Source organism: Camellia sinensis, chromosome 10 (assembly GCF_055761805.1).
Source record: "Camellia sinensis isolate YWXY chromosome 10, ASM5576180v1, whole genome shotgun sequence".
Classification (NCBI taxonomy): Eukaryota; Viridiplantae; Streptophyta; class Magnoliopsida; order Ericales; family Theaceae; genus Camellia; species Camellia sinensis.
In genome coordinates this window covers 2,135,380-2,146,490 of record NC_138970.1, presented here as the reverse complement: position 1 = coordinate 2,146,490, position 11,111 = coordinate 2,135,380, and the positions used below count along the sequence as shown (strand labels likewise).

The 11,111-nt window shown below is 32.1% G+C and overlaps 1 long non-coding RNA gene across 1 annotated transcript; it reads left to right on the top strand.

Annotated features, from left to right (window-relative positions):
* The first annotated feature begins 2,376 nt into the window (after window positions 1-2,376).
* On the top strand, window positions 2,377-3,965 carry LOC145800939 (uncharacterized). The gene is made up of 2 exons (XR_014341531.1): window positions 2,377-3,251; window positions 3,366-3,965. It is a non-coding gene; the product is annotated as an uncharacterized LOC145800939 (long non-coding RNA).
* The last annotated feature ends 7,146 nt before the right edge of the window (window positions 3,966-11,111 follow it).

The following is an 11,111-nucleotide window of genomic DNA, read 5'->3' as shown; positions in this document are numbered from 1 at the left end:
AAAACGACGTCGTTTTGAGTACAAAACAACATCAAAATGGCCAAAACGACGTCGTTTTGAGTACAAAACAACATCAAAATGGCCAAAACGACGTCGTTTTGGCCATTTGAGCCACATTTGAGCCACAAAATTAGGGCCCCAAACATTTTTCGGGGTATTATTAGGTAATTAGGCGCTTGAGGTTTAGGATTTTCTATAAAAAGGCGAGCTCTCGCAACGTTGAAGCACACTACTTGATCTTATCCGAGCAGTGCCTTTGTTTTTGGGGGTTGGATTGGAATCGTATTGGGAGGAGGCGGAGTTTGAGGCGGAGGCGATGGCGATGGAGGGAATGGCCGAAAAGAAGCAGAGAGAAGATAGTCACCCACCCATTACCCATTACATGTAGTAATGGGGTTGTTGGCGGCCTCCGCTCCTCTGCTTCGTCAGCCACTATCTCCATTCTCTGTCAAACCCTAACAACTACTACCTACTCCCAACGATACTTCCTCCCCAATTGACTCACTGCGATGAAGACTGCCCGCCGTCGGAGCCCTTTAGACTTTCCATTGGGCGTTGATGGCAGCGCGGGCTGTACCAACCCCCAAATAACTCTCTCTCTCTCTCACACACACACACTACGTTTATATTATATATAGAGTATTATTTATTTTGTTGTTTATTTCATCTATTTAACTCTTGTGTTTTTTGTTTTTGTTTTTTGATCATCTCATGTATTGTTGTACTATTGTTGGTGTGTTGGTTTAGATGTAGTTGACGACTCTCAGCATCGACTTCAGGTGGTGGTTATTGTTATTATTATTTTGTTTATATATGTGTATATGTTTATTTATCTCTTTGAATTCCATTATATATCTGCGTCATTGCTTTGTAATAAGTTTGCCAAATTATTTATTTATTTCTTGATTAATGCTTCTCATATTAACACTGTGTTTGGCTGGAGGGATTTGGGAAAAGATTTGGAAATGGACAAAAGAAAATGAAGGTGAAATTTGTTTTACACATTTTTTCTTTCCCTTTTCGAATTCTTTGCCAAATCGCTCAACCAAACATGGCGTTAGGTTAATAGGTTTTTATTTTTTTTGGGGGGGGGGTTTTGTTTTTGTGATTTTGGAATTGAAATTGAAACCAATAAAAATTTGGGAACATCCGTTGTTTTTGTATTCTTATGCACTCATTCACTGAGCACCTATGTGAATTCAGACACAGCCAAGTCAAGTCTTAAGTGGGTCAGCTATATGAATTTTTTTTTCCACGCGATTCTATCAAAGCTATTTTGTTAGTTAAATTAAGTAGATTCATGTCTCTATTTATAATGCTAGCCAACGTTAATTTAGGCCTACCCGGTCACCTAACACTTTCATATTGTATCGCATCTTTTCAACGGTCTCTCTTAGTCTTTGTTGAATATGACTATACTATCTCAATTGATTCTTTCTTAACTTATCTTCTATCGGTGTTATTCCTATCCATTCTTGAATACACTCATTTTTAATTCTGTCTTGTGTAGTCTTGCCGCACATTCACCTTTGCAACACTCATCTTATTTACATGTTGTTTCTTGGTTGCCTAACACTCCATCTCATACAACATCGCTGTCTAATAGCTGTTCTATATAATTTACTTTTTAGCCTAGTGGGTATTCGTTTATCGGACGATACCCCAAACGCACTTATCTACTTATTCCATCTCGCCTCCTATGGGCCACGTCCGTATCAATTTCCGCAATAGTTGTGATAATCAATCTTAAATAACGAAAATGTTCATTCTTAAGTAGTTCTTGGTTCTCAATCTTCACTTCTCCTTTGCTGTTACTGTTATTAAATTTAACTCTAGGTACTCTGTCTTAGTTCTGCTTATCCGCAATCTTTTAGATTCAAGTGCTTTTCTCCAAATCTCCAACTTTGTGTGAATTTAGACACTGATCTTTTAAAATCGTTACGGTTGTTTGTGATATATGTTCCATGTGTTTAGCTTGAATATTCCGTTCTTTGTTTTTATCATATATTATCATATCAGATTATTCTTCTATTGATAACTGCAATAGTCAATTGTGAATTTCATTAGCTGCCTTGATTCAGCATGAGTCATTCAGATTCTAATCTGTGCCTTTTGGTCGATGCAACAAGTAGCTGAGTGGGTAATGACAATGGTGCAAGGTTTTCCTGGTAAGACAATGAATTATTTGAATACTTTCACATTGTTAATTATGTAAACCTTGTCATCATACTTGCAGCCTGCTTTTTGAATAAAATTATAGTCAATTGAGTTCAGTTATGGAGCCAGTAGAAGTTGGCATGATAGCCATCCCAAAATAAGCTACTTTTTGCCTATGTGCATTGATCTTCTGAAGGAAATGCAATGTCAAGTTTCTACTCTTTTTTTTTTTTGAGTTTAGTGTGTTTAGCCACCCCAGAAGCAGCTACTTCTGTTGCCTATGTATTGCGATCTTCCAATGGGAATGCATTGTCAAGTATTTGCATTTTTGGAATTTGATATTTTTCACTCTTGGAAGTGGCTTTTTGTTTGTTTTGAAGCATGAAAAATTTAGTTACATAATCTTTGCTTTACACCTTTTTTGTTTTGGTATGGCAGCACAGATCTTGCTGTTGCATTCTACATGAAACCAATTTGTACCTCAATGGTGAAGGCTTTATGAATAGAGAAGATTTTTACCTGATACAATACAGTATCAAAAATTGGGACATTAGAGCAATTACTTAACGAACTTGGTAATGAATTTGTTGGTTTCATCTAGAAATGCCAATGTGGTATAAGAAAGATGATAGTAAAAGTCTGTGGAGTGCCAACATGTTATTTCAAACCTCTATGTTGCCTTCAACTCATTTCGGAGTTCTTTCTTAGGACTTAAAAGAGTGGTCATTCATGAAGTTGTATATGCTCTAGTTTATTTAAGCACAACTTTTTGTTCCCAAGTCGGCCAGTTTATGGACTAGCCCTGATTGTTTTGACGTTATCAGCTTCATGTTCGAGCTTGTAAATGAGTGAGAACCTATACTAATATTTTTCATCAGTAATGTCGACTCAAAGTGGCTGTACTAATATTTATCTAATGTTGAAACGTCTCTATTGTAAATTCTCAGTTTTTCTTGTATGATACTTGGGAGCAAATGATGTAGAATAGAAGACAAACCTAGCAGCTGCCATTGTGGTGACAAAGGAAGGTAAATAATTGGCAATTTCTCTCAGCACAGAAATGAGCCCAGATGGAGGTCACTTGAGCAGAGGATGTAAGTAGCTCTGCTAGGAGTAGGACTTACACTTTTAACAGAGATTTGTCCATCCTCCTTTGATTCAAACCATGGCTGGTCTCTGCTAATGCCACTTGGGAGTCACTTCTGCAGGATCCTTATCTTTGTGATGTGATGACCTGTATCAGTCACTTGAAGTTGAAGTATGATTATTGGATGGGTCATTATACATTTCTGCAGCCTGGCTGTTATATGCTGATTGTAGTGTTGACCGGTGTTTTCCTCAACAAGTTGACATTGTAATTTCTCTCTCTCCTCTCCTCTCCTCTCCTCTCCTCTGTGTGTTTGTGTGTTTTTTTGTGCTGCTGTTTGTTTGTGTTGGAGTTAGTTTCTGCTGCTGCTGCTTTGTGTTTGTGTTGGAGTTAGTAGCTGTCATGTGGTTGAGGCATTCGTGTATGACTGAATTATTTTCAGTCATATTAGTCTTCAAACTACCTTTATTTGTTTCCATTGGCATTTGAGGTTGATTTGTCACAAATATTGTTCTGGTTAGGCTTCAACTACCCCAAGATTGATGGGCCAATTCTAGTTGTCTCAAGTTGTTGGCAGACAATTGGGATCCAGATTATCTCTGGAGACTTGAGAGCGATCTCTCTAAATATATTTACTTTAGTCGTCAACTTTTGTAGCAGTTATTCAAGGACTTAAAGGGTTTATGAATCACTTACACCTATGTGCTTGTTTGTTTTTGAACTATTTACAATACCTATTTTGTTTCGTCAGTTGCAAATGATTTTCAAGTCTTTCAACGAGTAGGCTGTAAGTGCTGCTTACCCTTGGTGAATATTAGTTTGCTTATATCACTATTCTTATTTAATCTTCTATGTGAATTGTTTTTCTAGTTCATGGGTGGTTTAAGATTTGTCCATCTATGATCCCAAATTAGAGAATTGGTTAGAAATAACATATTTAGTATTTTTTTTGTGTTCATTTTTGTTTCTTTTTAAATTTGTTTCTGTTTTTATTATTTAGCACTATCCTTTGCAAAATTGTTTCTATTTTCTTAAAATAGAAATTGAATTATGTTTTTCCAATTTCCAATTATGCCATAATTAGTGATAACACTGATAATGTGTGTATATATTTTCTTTAAGCATTTTGTTTCGAAAACTAGAAATCTTTGAAAATTTATTCACGGTCCGTATTGCAAGATGGTTTTTAATTGTGGCAAAGGTTTGTGATGAATTTTCTTTATGATCTATATTGTTCGGAGGTTTAACTCGACCAGTCTTTCTTTTGATGATTTCACTTTTATGAATTTACCTGAATTTTTTGTTTTAAAATTCTCGAAGTTTTTTTGTTTTGATATGATGATTTCAGCTGTGTTTTTTGCTAGTTAAAGAATTTTTTAAATTGTTCCTATTTATTTATTTTTGCTTTGTAACATGGTTTGTTTCAAGTTGGGCAATTTAGGATTGCATGGTTTTCCCCTTTTATCAGTTTTGGATTCTTGCATCTCAATTCTCTTGTTAAAGAATCTCCAATTTGGAAGAAATATATTCAACATTAAAATTAATAGAATTGTTTGTGTAGTTTATTTTGGCTCACATTATATATATATATATATATATATATATATAATTTTCAAATAAACTTTTTATTAGTTATTTTATTTTTTATTTCAGAAATGTTCAAAAATTAAAAAAATATATGAAAGGATTTTATATTATTTTTTTTTACCTTTGTGGTGTATTGTTTCACTATCTTTGAAACTAATAATATTCAAGTATTAGCCTATGTTTTTGTTTTCAGCTTGATTATGAGATTGATTTTAATATTATTTGTAAATGCATTTGCTTTTAAGAAATTTTTTTTTTTTTTATGATTGTTAGAGATACGGCTCACAAATCACTTACAATGATGTGTTAAGAAGGTTGGATCTTATATGATTAAGTTTGTAATAAATTAAAAAGTTGGCTTCTATCATGTCTCATCATTCAGGGTTAAATTTTTGGGTAGGGCTTCTGTTCGGTCCGGGATTGGATTGGACCGTGTTATTGGGCCCGTGGGGGTCCACCACAGGACCTGTTTTGATAATCTGAACCATTCAATGTGTAACTCATTGAGTATTATATGTTTGTAAAAAAATTACGTTGATTGGATATCGATAGTTATAATGATCAAATCAATTTTGTATTAAAAAAATTGGACAGTGAACAAATTAACGGTTGACAAAAAATTGTTTTGATCACAAAATTATTGATATCTGATCAACGTGATTTTTTACAAGTATATAGTACTTGATGATTTTTACACATTGATGGTTTAGATTATCAAAACGGGACCTATGGTGGGCCCCTACGGGTCCAACAACACGGTCCAGTCCGATCCCGAACTGGACAGAAGCCATACCCTAAATTTTTATAGCTTTTTAGGAATTTTAAGCGTTAATTTTTTTAGAAATATTTTTTGAATATCTTGTTTTTATATGTACTCTTATTGTTGGGCTGTTAACTATGTTTATTTTTAGGTTTTTACTTGATGGGCCTATTAAAATTTAAGGGTAAATTACCAATATAACTTAATAGTTGGATTTAATTTTCATTAAGCTTTATTGAAAATAAGTTTTAATAAAATCGTTGTTAAAAATAATTTTTTATGATGATTTTTTGCATGTTGAAAATTGACAATAGACTTTTTTTGTTACGATGTTTATAAATTGTCGTTAAAATTTATAATTAATAATATTTTTTTGTGATGAATTTTTCAAATTTTCGTTGAAAATTGAAAATTATTGACTTTGTGATGATTTTTAAACTGTCGTTAAAATTCATAGTTAGTGATATTTTTTGTGACATTTTAAAAATCATTTAGTGATATTTTGTGACAATTTGTAAACTATTGTCGAAAATTAGTAATTAGTAACTTTTTTAATCGGTGGTATTTACATACATCAATTAGTGTACTGATTAGTGTATCAATATTAGTTATGACATTATTATTGACTCAATTCATTATATAAATTACAAATATTAAATTTTTTTTAAAATTATGTCACATTATCAATTGGTACATGAGTTAGTACACTAATTGGTGCATATAGTATTATTCTTTTAAAATAGTGTTTGATAAAAAATATTATTAATTATCGTAAGATCTATTGGATAATAAGATCATCTGTTAAGATCTATACAAAAGTCTCCCTTAATTTAATTAGTTTGGAATAAATGCTTAGACAATTATTTTAAAACATTTTGAAATTGTTTTGCACCTCCTAACTCTTTTGGAAATCTTAGGCTCTGGTTGTGTTTTCAAACTAGTTTTTTGTTTGATGATTTTTTTGCTTGATGGTTTGAGTATGATGTTTGGATAGAGTTGTGGAATTAATTTTTCACAACTCTGTAGAAAACTCTGTCAAACAGAGCGTGTTTTTCAATTTTTTTTTTCAAAATTTGGCCTAACCGGTCGTCCGGTCGGTTGATCGGAATGGTGATTTTTTTTTTTTTTTTGCAATTGATATGTTAATATTTATATATTTGAAAAAAATATTTTCTAAATTTTTTAAAATTTTTTATGTGCTTTAAAATAATTTTGAATTGTTTGTTTGGTTATGAGTTGTAAGTTTTTGTATTAAATGTCACATCAAATATTCCTCACTCAATTCAAAAAAAATTTCAAAACTATTTTCAAAACTCTCACCAAACAAATTTTTTACACTCAAATAATAATTTCAAACATCACAAATTCAAAATATAACTCATACGCTCAAATCATAATTACAAAACTTTACCAGATGCAACCTTAATATCTTTTCCAAGTGTCTGAGTTGGTTCATTTCATGGTTTAAGGGTTGTTTGGGATGTCTTAAATAAATGCACTTTTTGACTTTTTGAACTAACAAGTTGAGGAAAAAATATGGTTGTTTGGGTTGACTTTTTGATTTTTTATAAAAAAATGTGTATTAAAAAATTGTATAAATTATTGTGTAGAGAAAAATTGGGATTGAGAGTTGTGTAGCGGTACTTGTTGACTTTTGGTGAATGGTGATAACTTTTTAAATTTTTGAATAACTTTTTGACTTTTTAATTTTTTTTTAATTTGCCAAACTTGGCCTAAGTTTGGTTATAAATCGGTTTTGCTATAGAACTAATTTTTATATTTACAAGTATAGTTTTTAAAATAACACACCCCATTTTTGTATTTTAGTTAAATTTGTGAATGCTATTTTTTTTTGTTTGAATTTTTAATAAAGTTTGCTTCAATCACATTTATTTACACTTTCAAACACACCCTTAGAATAAGTGTGCGTACCTTGATTTTTTAGTGAACTTTGCTGCAATCAGATCCATTTACACTTCTAATCACATACTCAAAGAGAATAAAAGTGTATGGATCACATACACTCACTATCTATGTGTGTGTTTGAAAGTCTAAATGGATGTTTGTCTATCTTTTCTTCTTTTTAATTTATTGAGTGCCGTTTCACAAAATTTTCTTTTGAGATTGCTTGCCATAAATAAGATAAATTTTTTTTTTCTTTTTCTCTACATTGGTTAATGCTAATCACCAATTTTTTATATTATCATTGTTTGATAGAGCGTATTAATTTTTTTTTTCTTAGCTTGGTCTCGTGGAGTAGTTTTTATAAATGCATTAAGGACTCTAAATGAGGAGAGTCGAGCCAAGAAGTAGATTGTTTAAACTTGGCTTGAAAGCTCAATGAGTTTCAAAATATGTCCAAATTTGATTTATGTAAATAACAAGCGGATCTAGAATGATCTTTTAATAAATTGAATATGAGTTGAGTTCAAGAGCTTAATTTTTATAGTGCATATAAATTTATCGAGTGGAGCTTGAGTAGCTTGGTTTGTTTAACAACCTTACTTGCTATAGCCTTTTTAATTGCTCGAGCCCAATTGTTTATAATGACTTTTATGTTTGTTACTTAAGTTATGTTTCATATATATATTTAGTAAATGGCATATTTTTTTGAGTTATTTACATAGAGACCATCTAATCTATTTTCAAGTATCACTTTAGCTTCCGGAGCCAAAAAAGCATAAATTTAGGCCCGTTAATTATTAAAATGTATCGCATAAACCCCTTGTGCCTTTCAATCACAAGTAAATTATGAGATTGAATGTCACGTACCATGATTTTGGTTATTTTATGACTAAATTACCTTTTTGCAAGAAGTTGATTATACAAAGACTTATTAGACAACAATGAAGTATCATTTTATCATGAAATATTACCTTATATACCTGGGCTATAAAAACATATAGTTAGGCCCTTCAATTATCAAAATATTGCAAACTCAATTGATATCGTTAACAAAAATGCTGAAATGATCGAATTGTGTCATACTTTCTATGTCTCAAACACTTGTTCTCTTTTTTAAGTCCATAAAAAATCGTCACAATTTCTTTCAACGATTTTGTATGGATTTTTTTTCAAATGCGGTGGGAAGGTGGGGCTTTGATACTAAAAATGAGGGTTTTAGAGACACAAGAGACGGCACAATTAAAGCAAGAATATGGGTTTCAATTGTAATAGTGTTAACACCATAAATCTGCAATTTTATTATTATTTATTATTTATATAATTGCAGGACACGTGGCATCCTCTTATTCATTTGGAAGTTAAAGGAAGTTATAAAGATAGTGGAGAATATGAAGGACAAAGTGGATGAGTGGGAGGACAAAGTGGATGAGTGGAATGACACATGGCAAGACAAGAATGAAGATGGAAGAAATGGGTAGTTACTAAGTAGTTATTGCTGTATTTTTTCTTCTATAAATAGCCATTAATGGCTACATTGTAAGGATCCAGAATTCATAATCAAAGACACTTGATTTCAATATTTCTTGTTATTTTCCTTATCTTAGGAGTAGTTTAACATAGATTTATATTTCGAAGCATTTATTTTCAGCATTTCCATTTCGAAGCATTTTATGCACTTTCTTTTCGAAGCATAGGAGTAGAGGTAAGTAATTATTACTTTGATTGTTCACTCAATCATCTTTCTCCGTTCCCCATTCTTCTTTTAATTTTTCTTTTCTTTACACTTGGCAATCTTGAAGTCCTCTTCGTTGAGGCAAAAGAACCGTCAACACAATCGCTTGATAATTGGCTTGAATTTAATCTGTAAGGATTTTTTCAATCCTTGCTGGCACGCTCGCATTTATGATATTTTCCTTCGTAGGAAAAATAAGCCAACATTTTAGCCAACATTTTTTGGCACGCCCAGTGGGACGTCAAGTGTAATAAATGAAAAATGAATTGGATTTGTCCATTTCAAATAGCCTAGATGAAATTTATTGGCGTAAACAAGAAATTTTGGATCTTCAAGAAGAGATCCATTTTCTTGATGAAATAAATTTTCATCCCTTACAATATTATTTGGTGGAAGAAAAAAGACACCATTTAATTGGAGAAATTCATCAACTTGATATGGAAATTCGCCAATGGAATGATGAGTTATCAACTCTCACTACCAAGTCTTTAACTGAGGCCTTAATGGCCGGAATTGGTGAATTTTTTCAGAATTTTTCCATGGTTAAAAATAGCAAAAGCAAGGAGTTGATTTCATCAATGGCTCGGGGGGTTCAAGAATCCGTTTTTAAAGAGCCAAATTATGAAATTAACATAACGAAAGAGCATATTTTTAAGCCAAATTTGGCTAAGAATGATATTTCATACATGACTCGGGGGGTCCAAAAACCAATTTTTAGAGAGTCAAGTCATGAAAATAACATTCTTATGGGAGATTTTCATAAGCCATTAATGGCTAACATGGAAAAACAACCCACTTTGTCAAAGAATTATGAAAATCAATTTGGCGAAAGTCATGTTTTTAAACCAAACATGGTCAAGAATAATGAACAAGCCACTGTTCATGAATTCAAAATTTTTGATATTTTTCAAAATGTCAAAAAGTATGAATTTTCATGGTCGCGCTATACCATGACTTTTGTTGTTCAAAATCTATTTTGGATTTGTGGTTCACATCAAAATATAATTATGATGATGTGGCTAATAAAATTAACAAATTGTTCTTATGAGTTCGAAGCACTAAGAACAATGGATGACCATTTAAAATGCATGAACTTGGCTAGAAAAAGCCTGTGCATTTAAATAAATGGTTGAGAATGGCTTATCTTTTCAAATTGATGGCCAGTTGTTTGTATGTACACAATCAAAGCATCGAAGATACATTCGAAGCATCAAGAGTTGTTTCGAAGGTTGATTACTTCACATTCGAAGCTGTATAAAGCTTTGAAGATACATTCGAAACATCAAGAGTTGTTTCGAAGGTTGATTACTTCACCTTCGAAACTGTATAAAACTTTGAAAACTTTCGAAATGTGTACATCTATTCAAATATATGCAAAATGACAATTAATTAGTTGTCGAATAATGCCTGTTTTTGGCATCATAAGTTGGCTCGAAGAACAACAGTTTTGGTGTCTTCGAAGAATTAATAATTGGTTCGAAACACAAAATTAATATTTCCATTAATTATGTGTGAACCAGAACATATAAGTTTTGAATAAACCACAATGGTTGGCCAAAAACAGCTTCGAAAGCCGTTTTGCCATAAGTTGCGTCGAAAGCCGTTTTGCCATAATTTTGTAAGCTTCGAAGCACTCTATCTTGCATCAACAACAGCTTCGAAGAAATAATAACGGTGGTTGTGAACCTTCGAAGCTTTGCCGAGTATTTTTGAGGATGTAATTCGTCTTTTGTCGGCTCCATCGACCTTCGAAGAATGATTTTGGTCCTTTATATCACTTTCGAAGCTTGTTACTAGTCATAATTCGAGTCATCTAGTCATAATTTCATACTCATTCGAAGCACTTTATTAGTGTTGTTACATCATTCGAAGCACTTTACTGC